This window comes from Bos javanicus, chromosome 25 (genome assembly GCF_032452875.1).
Source record: "Bos javanicus breed banteng chromosome 25, ARS-OSU_banteng_1.0, whole genome shotgun sequence".
NCBI lineage: Eukaryota > Metazoa > Chordata > Mammalia > Artiodactyla > Bovidae > Bos > Bos javanicus.
In genome coordinates this window covers 27,368,279-27,388,444 of record NC_083892.1, presented here as the reverse complement: position 1 = coordinate 27,388,444, position 20,166 = coordinate 27,368,279, and positions in this window count along the sequence as shown.

Here is a 20,166-nt window from a genome sequence, read left to right as displayed (position 1 = left end):
AGTAGTTGTGGAGGGATCAAACCCGCAACTCCTGTATTGGCAGCCTGATTTGTTACCACTGAGCCACTTGGGAAGCCCATGGATGCCAAATGAACACCCCACGTGAAGCAGCTGATATATATGAATGTAAACCATGTGGGGCGGGCTTTGTGATGACTGAGATATTTACCTGATGAACATGCCTATTACCCAGGTCATGGTAAATGCTGTGGTTAGAAGGGACCCTTTTGCATGGGTACCCCATATAATGCAATTGTTGCAAAACCCAAAAACAGTGCAGGAAGCTTTATTGAATTTCCTGTCTCAGCTTTCCCTCATAGGTCTTACAGATGCAACCAAGTAAAGGGCTCAGGTACCCAAGGCGCAGAAAGCCAAGCTGTGACAACAGGCGTTTGCAGCAAGGTAAGGATTTATTGCAGGGCGCCAAGCAAGGGAATGGCAGACAAGCCTCGGATCCATTCCAACCTGGTCTGTGAGTTAAAGGGTTTCGTTTTTTTTTTTTTTTTCTGGGGTAAGTAACAAAGAGGCTGGGATTAATCATTTCTTATGACATTTCTTTTTTAAAAAATAATTTTTAAAATTTATTTATTTTGGCTGTGCTGGGTCTTGGTTGCTGCACACTCACTTCTCTAGTTGTGTGTGAAGCCCTCTCATTTTGGTGGCTTCTCTTGTTGCAAAGCAGGTGCAGAGCATGTGGGTTTCAAGAATTGAGGCACACGGCTCTGTAGTTTCAGCTCCCAGGCTCTAGAGCACAGGCTCAGTAGTTGTGGCGCCCTGGCTTGATTGCCCTGTGGTGTGTGGGATCTTCCCAGACCAGGGATCGAACCCGTGTCTCCTGTACTGGCAGGTTTCTTACCACTGAGCCCTTCTGACACTTCTTAATCATAGTTTTGAAAGTTGGGATGTCTCTGGTGTAGGATTCTCTGGTCAGGTGGTCCATATGACTCGGGAGTCTGTTAGCTTATCTTGTCCTAGAGAAACAACCTGAGTTTGTACATTGATGATTTTATCTACAATAACAATTTAAGTACATGAACGGCGTTATCGACAGCAGCCAAATTTTAGTCATGTGACTCAGGCTGATTCGTGTTCAGTTAGCACAGAATTGAGGTTCTCTCTCTCGTCACTAAGTCCTAGAGGGCACGAAACGGGGAATAAAGTTTTGCATTAAGAGATTAATAATTGGAAAGGGAATTTGGAAGACTCAGTTTCACAGATGGTAGTAAAAATATTAAGTTAATTAACAAGAGAATAAGAAGAGGCCAAGGGGAGATTCAAGGGACTTCCCAACAGAGTGAAACATTTTAAATGGCTATTAGGAATTAAGGTGAATAAGCAAATATTGATAGAAAAAAAATGAAGAGGAAACAGAAAGGGGAGAGTCACGAGACTCGTCCCAGCAGAAGGAAATCCTTAGATTTTGGAGAAATTGAAAAAGTCAGCAGCCATCCGGCCTAGAAACATTAAACACAAATTTTTCCATCTGTATTAAATATGTAAGGTCTTATCTACATGGGTTTGATTACAGAAACCAACAAAGTATTCTCTAAATAATGAAAAAAGAGAAAATAGGGGAAAAGGCAAAAGTCAGACTGCAGGAATGATGATGAGAAACCTGACCAGTCGTTGCTTGGTACAGTGGTTAGATGGGTTTATCAGGTTAAAGATTGACAAAAGGGCCTTGGTTCAATCTCTCACTGATGACCAAAAGCCTTTGGCACAAGAGTTGGCCAAGTGGTCAGAGGGTGGAGAAGTTTCCAGGACTCCTTGAGAGGGAAGCCACATCCGTTGGTGAAGCCCCTACACAGGCAGCAATTAGATGATGAGAATGTAAACATGTAATGATTGATAGGATTATGAAAGTTGGAATGCTGAATCAGGCTTTACATAAAGAAGCTGTGTCTCCCTCTATGGCACTGGATATTATCTTTGGCAGTAGAATACTTTTCCTATCTAGTATGGTGGATGGAGTCCTAATGGAGGCTGCAGTTAGGAATGTAAGGCAGAGACACAAAGCGAGCAAATGCTGCTGGGAAAATGGTGCTGATAAACATATACCACACAGGGTTACCACAAACCTTCAATTTGTTAAAAACAAACAAACAAACAAACAAAAACCCCCTTTCAATATTTGCAACGCACAGTGAAGTACAATAATAATAAAACAAAAGGAATGTAGGGTAAAAGTTTGTAGGAGAATTGGTGGGTTTGAACAGTCTTTATAGTGATTTTTTTTTTTTTTCATTTTTGGCTGTGATGGGTCTTTGTTGCTGCTCCCAGGCTTCTTCTAGTTGCGGTGAGTGGTGGCCACTCTCTAGTTGAGGCTCACAGGCTCTAGAGCATAGGCTCCGTAGTTGTGACGCATGGACTTAGTTGCTCCACAGCATGCGGGATCCTCCCAGAGTAGGGATCAAACCCGTGTTCCTGGCCTTAGCAGGTGGATTCTTAACCACTGGACCACCAGGGAAGTCTTCTTGTTAAAAAAAAAAAAAATGTATGTATTTGGCTGTGTCAGGTCTTACTTGCAACAAACGAGATCTTTGTTGCAGTGTGCAGGCTTCTCTGATTGTGGCCTACGGCCTCCAGAGTGTATAGGCTCTGTAGTTTCAGCTTGCAGGTTTAGTTGACCCGCATGTGGGATCTTAGTTCTTCTACCTGGGATTGAACTAGCATCCCCCGAATTGGAAGGTGGATCCTTAACCACTGGACCACCAGGGAAGTTTCCAGTTGCATTTCTTATACTTGATTATATTCCAGGGTGGTGTTCCCATGTTGAATCTCATGGGAATATTTCCCCTACCTAGTATTGTGTAAAATAGAAGACATGTAAATCTTCCCTTCAAGCAATGCTAATTGGACATGCTAAACGGAAACTGGGAAGATTCCCTGAGCCCACACATCGTACAACAGAAGCCAGAGTGTTGGTGGGGACGGATTCTCCCTATGATAGCCCTGTGTGAGATAACCCTACATGGAACCTAGCTGGGGCTTATGGCAAAACCCCATGAGCAATGCCTACTGGGACTTAGGCCTAGAGAGTTAAAACAATCTAATGAACGTGGCAGTGCCCGGGATAGTTTCCTCTGTTCAGTTCAGTCGCTCAGTCGTGTCCAACTCTTTGTGACCCCATGGACTGCAGCATGCCAGGCTTCCCTGTCCATCACCAACTCCCAGAGCTTGCTCAAACTCATGTCCACTGAGCCAATGATACCATCCAACCATCTCGTCCTCTGTTGTCCCCTTCTCCTCCTGCCTTCAATCTTTCCCAGCATCAGGGTCTTTTCCAATGAGTCAATTCTTCACATTAGGTGGCCAAAGTATTGGAGCTTCAGCTACAGCATCAGTCCTTCCAATAAATATTCAGGACTGATGTCCTTTAGGATGGACTGGTTTGATCTCCTTGCAGTCCAAGGGACTCTCAAGAGGCTTCTCCAACACCACAGTTCAAAAGCATCAGTTCTTCAGCACTCAGCTTTCTTTATGTCCAACTCTCACATCCATACATGACCACTGGAAAAACCATAGCTTTGACTATACAGACCTTTGTTGGCAAAGTAATGTCTCTGCTTTTTAATATGCTGTCTAGTTGGTCATAGCTTTTCATCCAAGGAGCAAGCATCTTTTAATTTCATGGCTGCAGTCACCATCTGCAGTGATTTTGGAGCCTAAGAATATAAAGTCTGTCACTGTTTCCATTGTTTCCTCATTTGCCATTAAGTGATGGGACCGGATGCCATGATCTTACTTTTTTGAATGTTGAGTTTTAAGCCAGCTTTTTCCCTCTCCTCTTTCACTTTCATCAAGAGGCTCTTTAGTTTTTCTCTGCTTTCTGCCACAGGGTGGTGTCTCTACATATCTGAGGTTATTGATATTTTTTCTGGCAATCTTGATTCCAGCTTGTCCTTCATCCAGCCTGGCATTTTGCATGATGTACTCTGCATATAAGTTAAATAAGCAGGGTGACAATGTACAGCCTTGATGTACTCCTTTCCCAATTTGGAATAGCTTCATAGTGAAATGGAAATTGCTTATCTAGGGTCTCAGTTTGGGGGAGAATACAAGGAAGAAACAGATACTCACCAGCAGGGAGACTTTCCCCCACCCCGCCTGCTCCAGGATTGACTCTGGAACTGTGTGAGGAGCTGATGGATTCTACTGTCACTTGGGCAGTGCCACATACACAGCTTTCCACTGACAGACAAAGAGCTCTTTGGTTTGTGGATGTCCATTCCAAGGTAAATGGACAAGATTCTTGTTGGAAGGCTACCAGTCTGATTGAAGAAGATAAAAAGAGATCAGCGTGGTATGTTGAATTGCATGCTGTTTTCCAGGCAGTGATGGAGGAGTTGACCCATGTTAAAAGTTCCTATGTTTTTGTTTTGTTTTCTTTTAAGAAAAAAAATTTTTATTTATTTATTTATTTATTTGGCTGTGCCAGGTCTTAGTTGTGGCATGTGAGATCTAGTTCCCTGACCAGGGATTGAACCCAGGCCCCCTGCACTGGGAGTGGAGAGTCTTAGCCACTGGACCATCATTTGGGTTTTTAATGCCTCATAGGCAGTGGTCAATGGCCTATCCATGTGGTCAGGTGGTAGGTTAAAGGAAACCTGGACTATTAAAGGGATGTTCCTAAGGGCTGGGGAGAAGGCAATGGCACCCCACTCCAGTACTCTTGCCTGGAACATCCCATGGATGGAGGAGCCTGGTAGGCTACAGTCCATGGGGTTGCGGAGGGTTGGACACGACTGAGTGACTTCCCTTTCACTTTTCACTTTCATGCATTGGAGAAGGAAATGGCAACCCACTCCAGTGTTCTTGCCTGGAGAATCCCAGGGATGGGGGAGCCTGGTTGGCTGCCGTCTATGGGGTCGCACAGAGTCAGACACGACTGTAGTGACTTAGCAGCAGCATAAGGGGTGTGATTCTATGAAAACTGGAGGAATGCATTAAATCAGGATATGTCTATGCCCACTGGAAGAACTACTTTCCAAGTTTGGAAAGTGACTGTAATTGACAAGCAGATATCCCCATGTGACCTCTTGAGATGGCCACTGGGTCCAGAAATGAGGGGACGTGAGGGCACTGTATCAGTGCAGAGATGGGCTGAATCTAGACCTGTTTTTGTACCTGTTCAATAACAAAAATTCCAGCAAGTAAATTTTAAAGATCTAAATGACTTTATAAAATGATTCATGAATCTCTTCCCTTCTATGATGATGATGATGATGATGATGAAGTCACTCAGTCGTGTCCAACTCTTTGCAACCCCATGGACTGTAGCCTACCAGGCTCCTCTGTCCATGGGATTCTCCAGGCAAGAATACTGGAGTGGGTTACCATTTCCTTCTCCAGGGGATCTTACCAACCCAGGGATCGAACCCAGGTCTCCCACATTGGAGGCAGACGCTTTAACCTCTGAGCCACCAGGGAAGCACTGTATCAATGCAGAGATGGGCTGAATCTAGACCTGTTTTTGTACCTGTTCAATAACAAAAATTCCAACAAGTAAAATTTAAAGATCTAAATGACTTTATAAAATGATTCATGAGTCTCTTCCCTTCTAAGGCCTCAGTAAAATGACCAAAATGAAGTTCAACCCCTTCGTGACTTCTGACAGAAGTAAGAACTGAAAAAGGCATTTCAGTGCACCTTCCCACATTCTCAGGAAGATGATGTCTTCTCTTTTTAAGAGCTGAGACAGAAGTACAACTTTTGATCCATACCCATCTGAAAGGATGATGAAATTCAGGCTATATAAGGACACTACAAAAGGCAGCAAATTGGCAAACTAGTCCAGGGTTACAGGAAGAAATACATCATCTACACTGAACAAGTGCAGTGGGAGAAGGCTAGTGGCAGGACTGTCCATGTGGGCATTCACCCCAGCAAGGTGGTTATCACCCGACTAAAACTGGCAAGGATCACACAAAGATCCTTGAACATAAGGCAAGATTAATATAAGGAAGGAACAATTGAGAAGATGCGGGAATAAAGTCATCTTGTCTATAGCTTTCATTAAAAACTGTTAAAATGGAAAAAAAATTAGTGAATCAGTCAGCATCTCATCTAGCAATAGAAAGGAGTTCCGTCAAGCTGCAGATAAGAAAAGGTTTCAAAGTCTGAGAGGGAACAGAAAAAAGGAAATTATCATCAAAACAAGCCTTGTTTTAGGCAAGGTCAGGCTCAGAGGTTAAAGCGTCTGCCTCCAATGTGGGAGACCTGGGTTCGATCCCTGGGTTGGGAAGATCCTCTGGAAAAGGAAATGGTAACCCACTCCAGTATTCTTGCCTGGAGAATCCCATGGATGGAGAAGCCTGGTAGGCTATAGTCCACGGGGTCACAAAGAGTTGGACATGACTGAGCGACTTCATCATCATCATCATCCTTCTAAGGGGGAACAGAAGGAGTTTATCAGCAGATTTATTCCTAATGCTGACCAGGAAATTCCAGATTATCTGGTTAAAGGTTGAATTCCTGGGAAAGATTGAAACTGTAATTAGTGATGTATTAAGTCTTGGTTTGCTGATGTGGGAACCTAACAAAGATGACTCCATTTGGGGACTCCTTTGTATCACACCTTCTAAGACATAAAATGTCAAAAAGATTGTTCTGTCTGCCAGCAAGAGACAAGAGACCACAGATAATGTTGTGACAACTTCCCTGGTGGGAAGGTGGTAAACATAGCTGGTAAATCAGATGGATGCTGTTAACCCTGGGGGCAGCAGATGGGTCCTGACAAGAATAGACTCTGATTCTGGATTGGGCTTTGATTACTTGGTGGTAGATGAAAATGCTAACAGCATTATGAAAGAACTGGAAGAGAAAATACTGCATCAATATGGATGGCTAATTGTCATTTCCTCAGACCAAGGAACTCACTCTGGAGCCTATGATGTCCAACAATGAGCAGAGAGATACCCACCATAGAGCACTAGTTTGACAGAGAATTGGATCTGGCAATTAAAACATTGGTTATCAGAACTTTCCTGGTGGTCCAGTGGTTAAAACTTCATCTTCCAATGCAGGGGGCATGGGTTTAATCCCTGGTCAGGGAGCTGAGATCCCACATGTCTTGCGACCAGAAAACCAAAATATAAAACAGAAGTAATATTGTAACAAATTCAATAAAGACTTTTTAAATGGCCCGCATCCAAAAAAAAAAAAAATCTTTAAAAAAAGTTGGTTGTCTAAAAACACCTGGTCTCATCACTTCATGGCAAATAGAAGGGGAAAAGTGCAAGTAGTGAGATTTTCTCTTCTTGGGCTCCAAAATTATTGTGGACAATGACTGCAGCCATGAAATTAAAAGACACCTGCTCCTTGGGAGAAAAGCTATGACAAACCTAAACAGTATTAAAAAGCAGAGACATCACTTTGCCAATGAAGGTCTGTATAGTCAAAGCTATGATTTTTCCCAGTAATCATGTACGGATGTGACAGTTGAATCATAAAGAAGGCTGAGTGCCAAAGAACTGATGCTTTCAAATTGTGAGCTGGAGAAGACTCTTGAGAGTCCCTTGGATAGCAAGGAGATAAAACCAATCAGTCCTGAAGGAGATCAACCCTGAATATTCATTGGAAGGATTGATGCTGAAGCTCCAATACTTTGACCACCTGATGTGAAGAACTGCCTCATTGGAAAAGATCTGATGCTGGGAAAGACTGAGAGCAGGAGGAGAAGGGGATGACAGAGGATGAGATATTTGGATGGTGTCACTGACTCAATGGACACGAGCGAAACTCTGGGAGATACCTGGCATGCTGTAGTTCATGGGGTTGCAGAGGGTCAGACACAACTTAGCAACTGAGCAGCAACAAAACAAAGTGGAGGGTGGGGATAAAGGCATGAAAGCTAGCTAACGTGCCTTCACCAGCGTGTACTCACATTCAACATGAACATGAGTGGGGCTGAAGTTGTGTCCCCACTGGATATCTATTTCTCTGCTCATCCACCACACAGCAAAGCCAGTCTGCTGACACTGGGTTGTGGTGGAGGGAAAGTACAGCATTTATTGCAGGGCACCAAGCAAGGAGAATGGACAGCTTGTGCTCAAAAGACCTGAACTCCCTAATGCCTTTCAGGGAAGGGTTTTAAAGGCAACACTTGGGGCGAAGGGTGCAGCTCCTGCACTTTCCGCCAATTGGTTGGTTGTGAGGTAGCAGAGTGATGTTTCAGGAATCTTAATCATCAACCTTCTGATTGCAACCAGCTGGAATCTACGTGAAAAGGCAAGAAAATAGAGAAAGATCTAAAGATAGAGAAAGAGCTAAAGAGTGAAAAGGAGAGAGGAACGGAGAAGGAAGGAATCAGGGAACGCAGCAAGATAGAGAAAGGAAGTTAAAGAAAGAGATACAGAGAGAAAGAGAGGGAGGAGGGAAGAAAAAATTAGAGAGAAAGAGGGTAAAGGGGAAAAAACGAAGGAAAGAAAAGGGTAGCGAAAAAGGAAGGGGGAAAGAAAAGTGAGAAAGGCAGGAAGAGAGAGAAAGAGACAGTAAGAAGGAAGAAGGGAGAATGAAAGAGGGAAACAAGAAGGAAATGATAGAAAGTAAAAGAGAAGAGAAGAGGAAGGAAAGAAGATAGAGTGAGGGAAAGAAAACTTGAAACAGATTTAAAGAGAAAAAGAAAAAAAAAATTCAACAGAAGAGAGAAGAGAGGACTTACAGGACGCTGTGACCAGGCGCCCTGGCGAGCTCCCTCCCCCTCTGCGCAAACCTTTAAAAAAACTTATCCACCACTTTCTGATTTAAGGCCATCGCCGCCGCCTCCGTTTGCGCCTTCCAGGGCCCAAGAGTTCCCCACTTTGCCCCCAAAGCCTCTCAAAGTGTTGCCTAAGCCTGAGAAAGATAAAAAGTTTTTTGAACAGTGGAGCTTTTAAAACAGACTGCGTGCACAATATGCGGAGCGTGCTCCTTGGAGAAAACCCCCTCAGAGCGGTCTCACCCAGGCTAAGAGAAAAGCGGAATGGTAAGGGGATTTAGCAATAATATTAACCCCTGATGTGCTGGTTGCTCCGATTCCAATGGGGGTGGCTGGCCCCCTACCTGAGGGCATTGTAGGACTTGTGCTAGGGCATAGCTCGCTTTCTTTTCCAAAAATTTCGGTGGTGCATGGTGTAGTAGATTCTGATTATATTGAGAAATTAAAGTTTTGATCTCACCGCCTACTAAAACTGTGCAAATTAATAAAGGTCAAAGAATAACACAGTTTTTGCTTTTACCTTACTATCAGACAAGAAAAAACTTGACTTCTCAAGCTAGGGGCCCCCAGAGGATTTGGATCTAGTGATCTAGCTTTTTGGGTACAGGAAATTACAGCTCCAAGGCCTTTAAAAGATCTTTTAATTCAAGAAAGTAAAATGTCAGGGCTATTAGACACAGGAACAGACGCCTCTTAACATTTCTGGGAAAGACTGACCCAGCTCCTGGCCAACACATACTACTGAAAATGAGTTGGTGGGATTAGAAAAAGTGGTATGTGGGGTGGGAATGCTGTAGAGAAAAAGGTGAGGGAGAGTTTAAAACCTTGAAGAGTAGTGAGTTCCCCGTTGCTGGAAGTATTCAAGCAAAGATTAGATGGTTGCTTGTCATCTAAAAAGCTATAGACCAGATTTAGGTTACAAAATGATAACTGGAGAAGCTTATAAAGATGTTGTGCAACACCTCTTTACTTGCTTCTCATATCTAGGTCTGCTAAAAGTTTTGAAAACTGATAATGCCCCTTTGAAGCTGCGGAGAGATTGTTTACTAACTTTAAATGATTTCCAAAAATTATTAGGGGACATTAATTGGATACACCCACATTTAAAACTGACTACTGGAGATTTAAAGCCTTTGTTTGACTGCTTAAAAAGCGATCCTAATTCCAGTTCTAAGAGAAAGTTGACTAATGAGACAGAGTCAGCTCTTGTTAAAATAGATGAGACTTTAAATGATCAGTTCATTAGGATTAACATTACCAAAAGATGAGATTAAATTATTCTTGCCACAAAACATACACCTACAGGGTGCTTGTGACAAAAAGGCCCATTGCTTCCATCTACCAGTGACCCCAAGAAAAATAGTTTTATCTTATCTCAGCTTGGTGGCACAATTAATTATAAAAGGATGAAAAAAGAAGTGTGGAACTTTTTAGAAAAGAAGTAGCAAATATAGTAATTCCATTCAATAAGGATCAACTACAAGTCTTTTACAAAATAGTAATGATTGGCAAGTTGCCCTGATAGATTTCAGGGGTCAAATTTTGTTTCATTTGCCCTCAAGCCTCCACAGTAGTTAAAAGTTCAAAAATGTTAGATTGGCAGTTTGAGGATACCTGTGGAACTTTCCAACCCTATGTATTTCCCATGTTCCCCTTTACCCTATGGGGGAAGGACCTGCTGTCTCAAATAGGAGATACTCAGAGAAGGGTTTTCTCAATTTCTTAGTTATCAACAGGTGGTACAATTAACAATACTTTATATATTGTTATAAATACATAATATAAATATATTTGCCAAATTGCAGTTTGCCTAATTAGGTATGGGTATAAATAAAATATAATAAAGGTATGCCTAATTCTATTTATAAATCTATACTTAATTAATTTGTATATAAATTAGTATGTATACTATATATACATATTATATATATACTGTATAATTAAATGTATATTGCAGTAATATAATGTGTGTGGCTGATATTAATTGGTATAGATTGATGTGCTGTGATGATATATGTTGTATATACTGTATAATTATATTATATATGTGTGACATGCATTATTGCAGTACATTGGTTTGTGTTGGTTGGTATTAGCTGTGTACATGTTGTATTGCTGTAATATATATTAATTAATATATTAATTATAAAGATTAATTCAAGTATATTGATTTATATATATTATATGTCAATAAGTTTATACTTGTTGCCATATATAAATACATATATAAATACATATATAAATACATTTTGCATTTAGGTATATCTGTATACCAAAATGAGATAAGGAGGTTATACATTTATTATTTAAATTTATACAGAGACCTAAACTAAACATTAGACCTAAATTAACATATCCCTAAGTTTATGTTGTTAAAACGTAAATTAAAAAAATTTTTTAAATTAAATTGACAACTGCTTGACAATTCCTTTGCCATAAAACTCCCATAGGTGTAATTGGGGTGGCCAGACAAAAAATTGGTTTTATGGCAAAACGGCCCCCTAGAGTGGGTCCATCTTCCCGCTCAAACTAAAAAAGTAGCGGCTTCTTATCCAGGATTGATAGCTACTTTGATATTAAAGGAAAAAAGCAGAGCATTGAATTATTTGGTAAAGAGCCATCAGAAATTGTAATTCCATATAATAAGGAACAACTTGATGCTCTTCTAATGTTTGAAAATTGGCAGATTGCTATAGGAGACTATTTTGGTCAAATTTTTGCATCATTTACCTTCACATGTTTTGCTGAATTTTATATCCAGACATCCAGTTATTTTTCCTGTCAGATGCAAATAGTCTCCTATTCCGAATGCTCAGATAGCCTTTACTGACGGTTCAGCAAATGGTAAAGCCTCCATAGTTACTAAAAATCACCAAAAGGTTTTAGAAACACAGGAAACCAGCTCAAAGAGCTGAAATAACAGCAGTCATAGAGGCTTTTGCTGTGTTTGCAGATGAGAAATTTAACCTTTATTCTTATTCTCAATATGTAGTCAAGCTGTTTCCACACATTGAAACTGCGGTTTTGCCTGAAAATAAAACTACCGTATTTCATTTGTTAACTAAATTACAGCAACAAATTTGGAAAAAAAATAAAATATTTTTCACTGGACACATTCAGGCTCATTCCGGATTGCCTGGCCCTTTAAATGCCTTTAATGATTTGGCTGACTTGTTAACCAGAAATACAGTGGCTACTGTGATTGAGGAGGCCAGAGCCTCTCACTTACTTCATCATCAAAATGCTCCTGCCTTAAGATATCAATTCCAAATTCCCAGAGAGACTGCTCGAGAGATTGTGCGTTCTTGCTTATATTGCCCCACTGTTTATAATAGTCTACCTATGGGAGTTAATCCTCGTTGTCTCAAACCTAACGTACTCTGGCAAATGGATGTAACTCATGTCTCTTCATTTGGAAAACTGTCCTTTGTTCATGTAACTGTAGATACCTTTTCTCACGTTATTATTGCAACTGCTCGTACCGGAGAGGCAGTTAAAGATGTGATACAACAACTCTTTACTTGTTTTTCATATTTGGGCCTGCCAAAAGCTCTGAAAACTGACAATGCTCCTGCTTACACTTCTAAGTCTTTTCAGGAATTTTGTATAAAGTTTCAAATTAAACATAATACTGTCATCCCTTATAATCCCCAGGGACAGGCCATTGTTGAAAGAGCGCATCGAACATTAAAAATCCAAATTCAAAAACTAAAAGAGGGGAAGTTTAAGTATAGCTCTCCCCATCAAATCTTGCAACATGCTCTTTTCTTAATAAATATTCTAAATACTGATCGTCTGGAACTACTACAATGCTTCATCATTGGTGCCTGGAGCAATTAAATGCAAAACCATTAGTCAAATGAAAGGACCTCCTCTCAAGACAATGGAAGGGTCCTGACCCATTATTAACTAGCGGGTCGAGGATGTGCTTGTATTTTTCCACAGGATGCAGATTCTCCAATTTAGATCCGGGACAGGCTGATTCACCATGTTGCAGTTCCCCAGACATCCGGTTCCCCCATTGCTTCCATCACAAAAGAGGAGCCTGCCGGAAGGGGAGACAAGATAAACATCGAGATCCCGGGGAGACCAATGGGGCTGCTGCAGCGCGAACTCCAACCAGAAAATAATTCTACTTATTCTTTTTTGGCTTGTCTACCCTCCCCTTATGTTTTTCTCTTTACCAACGATTCTGGAAAACTTAATGTACATATGACTTTCACTGGTGGACCCAATGTAGTTACTTGTGAACAGTGCATGCTCTCATCCTGTTTAAACCCTCAGTATAATGTTTGTAGTGTTACAGTGTCCACCTTATCTTATAATGTAACCACTTATTGATATGATAATTTTGGTTTGCTGTTGAGAGAGTCAGTCCCTAGGCAGGTTGATAGGGAGTCTAGGGGTCCCCAAGGAGAGAGGGGTCTGGAATTCTCAAGGAGGAAGAAAGGACAAACTTTTTTTCTTTCTCCACATTCCTTAGGATTATATAACAATAATGTATCCTGCCTAAGGACAGTCTTTGGATTCAACCTTCTGTTATCTTAAAATGTTAATTATGGGAGTAGACCTGGTCTTTACAAGGATGTATCCTGCCTGAGGACAGTATTATCTTAAAATGTAAATTATGGGAGTAGGTCTGATGAGGTCTTTACAACCTCCAGATATTCTTTGGATTATATAACTTCATTGTTAACACTAGCAAGTGGGTACTCTTTCTGCCCCCTTCTGATGCCTATGTCAGAAGCTTTCTCTATCTCCTTTATACTTTAATAAAACTTTATTACACAAAAGCTCTGAGCGATCAAGCCTCGTCTCTGGCCCCGGATTGAATTCTTCTCCTCCGGGGGCCAAGAATCCTGGTGTATTCGCATGATTCAACAACAACCTTTCACTGTATTACAACAACTACAGGATTTAATGTGATTGCGACGGTTTGTGGGCTTGCTTATCCTGGGAATAGCAGCTTTAATAGCAGCAATTGCTTCTGTTACTGTGGCAGCAATATCATTGACTCAACAAGTGCATACTGCCCAATATGTTGATACCATGTCTAAAAATCTTTCTCTAACTCTAGCAACACAGAAAGCTATAGATAGGAAATTAGAGATGAGAGTAGATGCCTTAGAAGAGGCAATAATGCATATTGGGACTGATTACAGGCTTTAAAAGTGAAAATGGCTCTGTCATGCCACGCTGATTACTGGTGGATATGCGTGACATCTTTGAAGGATTCTTCGGCAGAACATTCAGAGGCTTGCGACTGAGCTGCATCTGGCTGTTTTAAAAAATAAAAAAGGGGGAGATGCCGGAAGCCGGCGTGAGGAGCTCTGCCCGTGGCAAAGGTCATGAGGAAGGAGGTTCGGCATACACAAAGGCGGGATCAAGCCTCAGGAGTCCCCCTGGAAATTCTCGAGCATCTACCCCCAAAACCAGAGTCTGCCTACTTTCTGCTTTGTGCTCTCACCTACACCTTTGACTTTACGGGGGGCTGACCCCACCACCTCTCTCTGAAAAAAGAGTTAACTTACAGCTCCAGTTAACAATTCCTGGGTGTGACAGTGTTTCAACCTACAAACTCCTTTGGAAGTCCTCTAGCCTTCCTGAATAGGTTTTTCTGGCCACATGTGATTGCTCAGAGCCTCCCAACTGTGAGAGGCATGAGATGTTCTAAACTGTCTAAATACAGATTCCTTTGAGCAGTTAAAAGATTGATTAGAAATTGTATTGGTGAAGGGTTTTTCACTTGTTGGGCCAATGTTTGCTGCTAATTCTCCATATCCCTTACCTGCTGTGTCCCTGGCAGTGTATTGATTAATATAATTGGTGTAAGTAATAGCTTTAATGTTTGTAACCTTGGACCCTTGAGTTAATTCTTTTTCTTGTTATAGCCCACCACACCTTTGCCCTGTAGGAATGCAACTTTATCTAATGCTTTTGGAGGGTGGCGCCTGACTAATCACCTTTAGAAAAAAATAAGTTTTCTGAAGAAAGTGTCTTAAAATGTTAACAGGCCTCCGGGCCAGAAGATGATACAAATCACCTAAACTTTTGCATATGATAAGTTTGCAGGAAGAAAGCCTGGCTTGCTGCATGACTCTACCCCTTCCCCCATTATCCTCTATGCATAACTTAAGGTATAAAAACTACTTTGAAAAATAAAGTGCAGGCCTTGTTCACCGAAACTTGGTCTCCCCATGTAGTTCTTTCTCTCACCTTCTGGCTGAATTATTCAGCCTCTTTTCTCCACTGAATTTCCTCACTGAGCTATCCTTATTTAACCACTCTTTATATCTTTAATTAACATATAAATAAGCTGTTGTTTCCTGATCACCGATGCTGTCTCCCCTTCGAATTCCCTGGATCCAGTGGGGCTGGACCCCGGCAGTATGTGGTCACCATCCTCTACCTGAGTGGATGTCTTAGTTTCTGCAGAACAACTCAAAGATATGTGTCAGATCATTAGGTATATTCCTTGAGGAGAGACAAGGACTCTGTTTTATCACTGAGCAATTGTTTTACTACTGTTGTTGATTTTTAATATTTATTTGGTTGTACCAGGTCTTAGTCGCAGCATGTAGAATCTTTTAATCAGGGCACGTGGGATCTAGTTCCCTGATCAGGGAGTGAACCCAGGCCCCCTGCATTGGGACCACAGAGTCTTAACCACTGGACCACTAGGGAAGTCCCTAAAATGTGATATATATAATGGAATATTATTCAGTCTTTAAAAGGAAGGAAATTCTGAGAGTTGCTACAACATGGGTGAAGCTCAAGGATATTATCCTAAGTGAAATAAGCCCAGTCACAAAAAAGACAAACACTGCTGTGACTCCACTTATGGGAGACACCTAGAGTAGTCAGAGTCACAGACACAGAAGGCAGAATGTTGGCTGCCAGGAGTCGTGGTTAAATGGGTATTGAGGTTTGATTTTACAAGATGAAAAGAGTTCTAGAGGTGGATGGTGGTGACAGTTGCACAGCAAAGAGAGAGCACTTGGCACTGCTGAACTTTACACTTAAAAACAGCTGCTGCTGCTGCTGCTAAATCGCTTCAGTCGTGTCAGACTCTGTGTGACCCCATAGACGGCAGCCCACCAGGCTCCCTCGTCCCTGGGATTCTCCAGGCAAGCACACTGGAGTGGGTTGCCATTTCCTTCTCCAATGCATGAAAATTTACCTTCTGTGCATTTTACCACAATTTAAAATAAAAATAAGACTTCCCTGGTGGTCCAGTGGTTAAGAGTCTGTCTGCTACGTAGGGGACACAGGTTCAGTCCCTGCTCTGGGAAGATTCCACTGGTCAAGGAGCAACCGAGTCCCTGTGCCACAACTCCTGGAGCCTGAGTGCCCTAGAGCCTGTGCTCCACGACGAAGGAAGCCACAGCAATGAGGAGCCCGTGCACCGCAACTAGACAGTTGCCCCAGCTCACTGCAATAGAGCAAGTCCACTCGCAGCAATGAAGACCCAGGGCAGCCAAAAATAAAAAAATAAAATAAAATCTCAAATGACTATATTTCTCCCTGACATCACTTTAATATGAAATACCCATCTCTCCTTGCAGCACTGCAAAGATGAACACAGTGGCCATGACTTGATCAGATTCACAATTCTCTTTCCTTCAGCACCAAATCAAGGTTGAAAGGTGTCTTGTTAACTTCAACCCCTCCCCAGCCTCCCTCCTACTCTCTGCCAACCAAGTGTACATAGACCAACTTCTTCAGGCCAGCACTCCATCAGAAGTGATCCTACCCTTTTTCCAGCCACTCAAAGGAAACATTAATTAACAGGATAAACATTAGTTACAAACAACCAAATCTCATTTTCAGTTACTCAGGTTTTCAGTGATACAAATTTAGCAAGCACATCTACCCCATAAATGCACTGCAGAAAAGCCCAGGGCTGATTCAGACTTTCCACATCAGTGACTTCACCCAAGTATAAAGGGATATGGTTCCTAGGTCACACACGAGTTAGTCATTGCTACCTCACTGTGGTAAAGAACCCTCCTGCCAATGCAGGAGAAGCAAGAAACTTGGGTTCAATCCCTGAGTCAGGAAGATTCCCTGGAGTAGGAAATGGCAACCCACTCCAGTATCCTTGCTTGGAAAATTCCATGGACAGAGTTACTGGTGGGCTACAGTCCATGGGGTCACAAAGAGTTGGACACAACTGAGTATGCGTGCAAGCACCACTGTATATAAAATAGGTAAAAAACAAGGATTTACTGTACAACTCAGGAACTATATTCAATATATTGTAATAATCTATATGGAAAAGAATATATATATATACACCTACATAAATAACTGAATCACTTTGCTGTACATCAGAAGCTAACACGATGTTGTATATCAAATATACTTCCATAAAAAGGAAAAGAAAAGAGTATTAGTCTCGGCTTGTCCTTCCTTAATGTACTGCATTCGGGCCTTCCAATCTCCTCCCTGGAGTGGTGATACCCACCATGCCAGTCTTGACAAGCTGAGGGGGGCAGCTGCCCACATACCCACCAAGCAGATTGATTCCTTTGCCAGGCATCCAGAGGGCCCACGGTAGAAAGGTATTTCCATCAGGTGCCCATCCCATGATCGGAAACCACAGGAGCAGCAGAAGACTAAAGTCAAGACAGAAATGTAGTAGGAACTGACATGGGGAGGCCTTCCTCTTCTCTAAGAACTACGCCTGCAGCCTGAGCCTGGGGTGTTAATGTGGCTGCAGCTTTAGGAACTTGAGCTGGATATGCTGCTAGAGGAGGCAGCACCATCAGATGTGAGGAGATGGATGGGCTGGGGTGGGTAATGCCAGACCAGGACCCCACCCTCTCCCCTCTTTCAATGGTGTACATTCCATGCCAGGGAGGGTGCATTTCAACTGGTCCAGCTTGTAGCAGGACGAAAGAATTCCAGTGGAGAAGCAATCCACCCATCCCAGTGGGGCATCCCATCACAAACTCTAGTAGATAACACCCTTCTCAGGAGCAATGGGGCTTGGTGGTCCCAGCAGCGCCCCATGATCCATGGTGAGAATCGGGATGATGTTCAGCTCTCATGACTTCCATACATTTAAGGTGTTGGGTGTCTCAGCAGCGTTCTCCAGTCTGGCAGATGGGGTGACAGTCCCTACTGGTTGTTATTCAAATGTATTAAAGGCTGGAACAGTCCTTTAATCACCTGACCAAGGTGGTTTTCAGTTCGGTTCAGTTCATTTCAGTCGCTCAGTCGTGTCCGATTCTTTGCAACCACATGAACTACAGCACGCCAGGCCTCCCTGTCCATCACCTACTCCTGGAGTCCACCCAAACCCACGTCCATTGAATCGGTGATGCCATCCAACCATCTCATCCTCAGTCGTCCCCTTCTCCTCCTGCCCTCAATCTTTCCCAGCATCAGGGTCTTTTCAAATGAGTCAGCTCTTCGCATCAGGTGGCCAAAGCTTCAACATCAGTCCTTCCAATGAACACCCAGGACTGATCTCCTTTAGGATGGACTGGTTGGATCTCCTTGCTGTCCAAGGGTACCTGTTAGTAATTTAATCTGCTATTTTAATATTTCATTCTTCCATTTCTACCAACACTTCTGCCTGCAGTTTGTGAAGGAGACAGAACCTTCATTCAGTGTCATGTTCCTTCGGCCAGTCTTGCATTTCATGAAATGTGACCCCCATCCCTGCCTACTCAGTGAGGGTACCTGTCCCTGGTACTCAGCCTCTCTAATTCCCTAACTGGCTGGTCTACTCGGCCACTGGGGAAAGCTCGGGTCAGGCCAGATGCAGTGTCCACACAAACCAAGGCATGTTTAGAGCCCTCACTCAGAGGGAGGAGCCAATATAATCAATTTGTCAATTCCTCACCAGCTGGGAGCTCCCTCCAGTGGATGGCCCCAGAATCCTTTTGTTATTTAGAATACACAAGACGTGCTGTTTCTGCATTAACCAAGTCAGTGTATTTCAAGGGCAATCCAGCATAATTGACAACACACCATCCCACGCAGGCACCACAACTGAAGTGTGCGTTGCTAGGGCTCATATCCGGGCTACGGCCTCAGCTTCCTGATTGCCAGGGGTGTCAACATCCTCTGAGCCGGGAAGTGGAGGACAGCGAGAACTGACTCAGGCTCTTGCAGGCAAACCCAGATGTCTTTCCACATACCCTGACCCCACCAGTGCTTATTCATGATCATCCACCCCCCAGCTTCCCATTTTCTAAACCATAGGGTGAATTCCTTTAAAACAGTCCAACTGTCAGTGCAAAGTGTTAACAAACAGCCAGAGCTCACGAGCTCTCTGAGTTCAGCCCCCTGGTAGCTGTGGTTCATGCCTGTTTCCCTCCAGATGGTGTCAGTGTTGAGCTGAACAGTGACTAGACCGGTCACCCCAACCAGTACACCAGGCATCGGAGGGAATATCCCCCACTCCCTCCCTACAGGCCACAGGGGCAGAATTAGGGGCAGGGGAGTTTGGAGGGCAGGGTCCTCAAGCCCCTTAGTCAAAGTGGGAGTTAGTGCTACAGCAGACGTGGGTGGGTGACACATAGTTATCAACCTGGCCCTCAATAGGAAGGGAGGGTCTCACCATGATTGTTGATCCTTCGTGAGAGACTTCACCTGGAGGAACGCTGCGTACAGTGCTAGGAACTGCTGCTCTCTGCGGGTTTATGGGGTTTGTGCCTCCTTTCAGAACCGGGACCAAATTCCTAGGGGTACTCCCTCTTGCTGTCTCTGCGACTGTCCCCACCTCATACCTTCCAGAGTCACAGGCATCTACCTCCCAGGAAGCCCTGCTTGGGGGATGCCCAGAGCTTTAATCTGCTTCACTAGTGTCTTGGCTTCTCAAAGGTGGCTCGTCACTCTGATCCCCAGTCCCATACGTGCCCTTACTTTCAGTTCAGTCGCTCAGTTGTGTCCGAATCTTTGCGACCCCGTGAACTGCAGCACGCCAGGCTTCCCTGTCCGTCACCAACTCCTGGAGCTTGCTCAAATTCATGTCCTTTGAGTTGGTAATGCCATCCAACCATCTCGTCCTCTATTGTCCCCTTCTCCTCCTGCCTTCATTCCTTCCTTTACCAGGCAGTATAAGAGATGGAGGCACTGTGCCAGGTGGGGAATATAAGTCCTCCAAACCTCAAACCCCCACAAAGTCTTGCACCTCCTTTGTATTCTTAGGGGTTGGAAAGGGTTGCTCCCCATCAATCACAGCTTCTGGGACAGTATGCACCTTACCTGACCAAAGTAAAAGTGAAAGTAACTCATTTGTGTCCTACTCTTTGCCACCCCATGGACTATAAAGTCCATGGAATTCTCCAGGCTGGAATGCTGAAGTGGGTAGCCTTTCCCTCCTCCAGGGGATCTTCCCAACCCAAGGATTGAACCCAGGTCTCCAGTACTGCAGGGGTATTCTTTACCAGCTGAGCCACAAGGGAAGCTTACCTGACCAAAGGACTCCCCAAAACTACATGTTGATGCCTGGC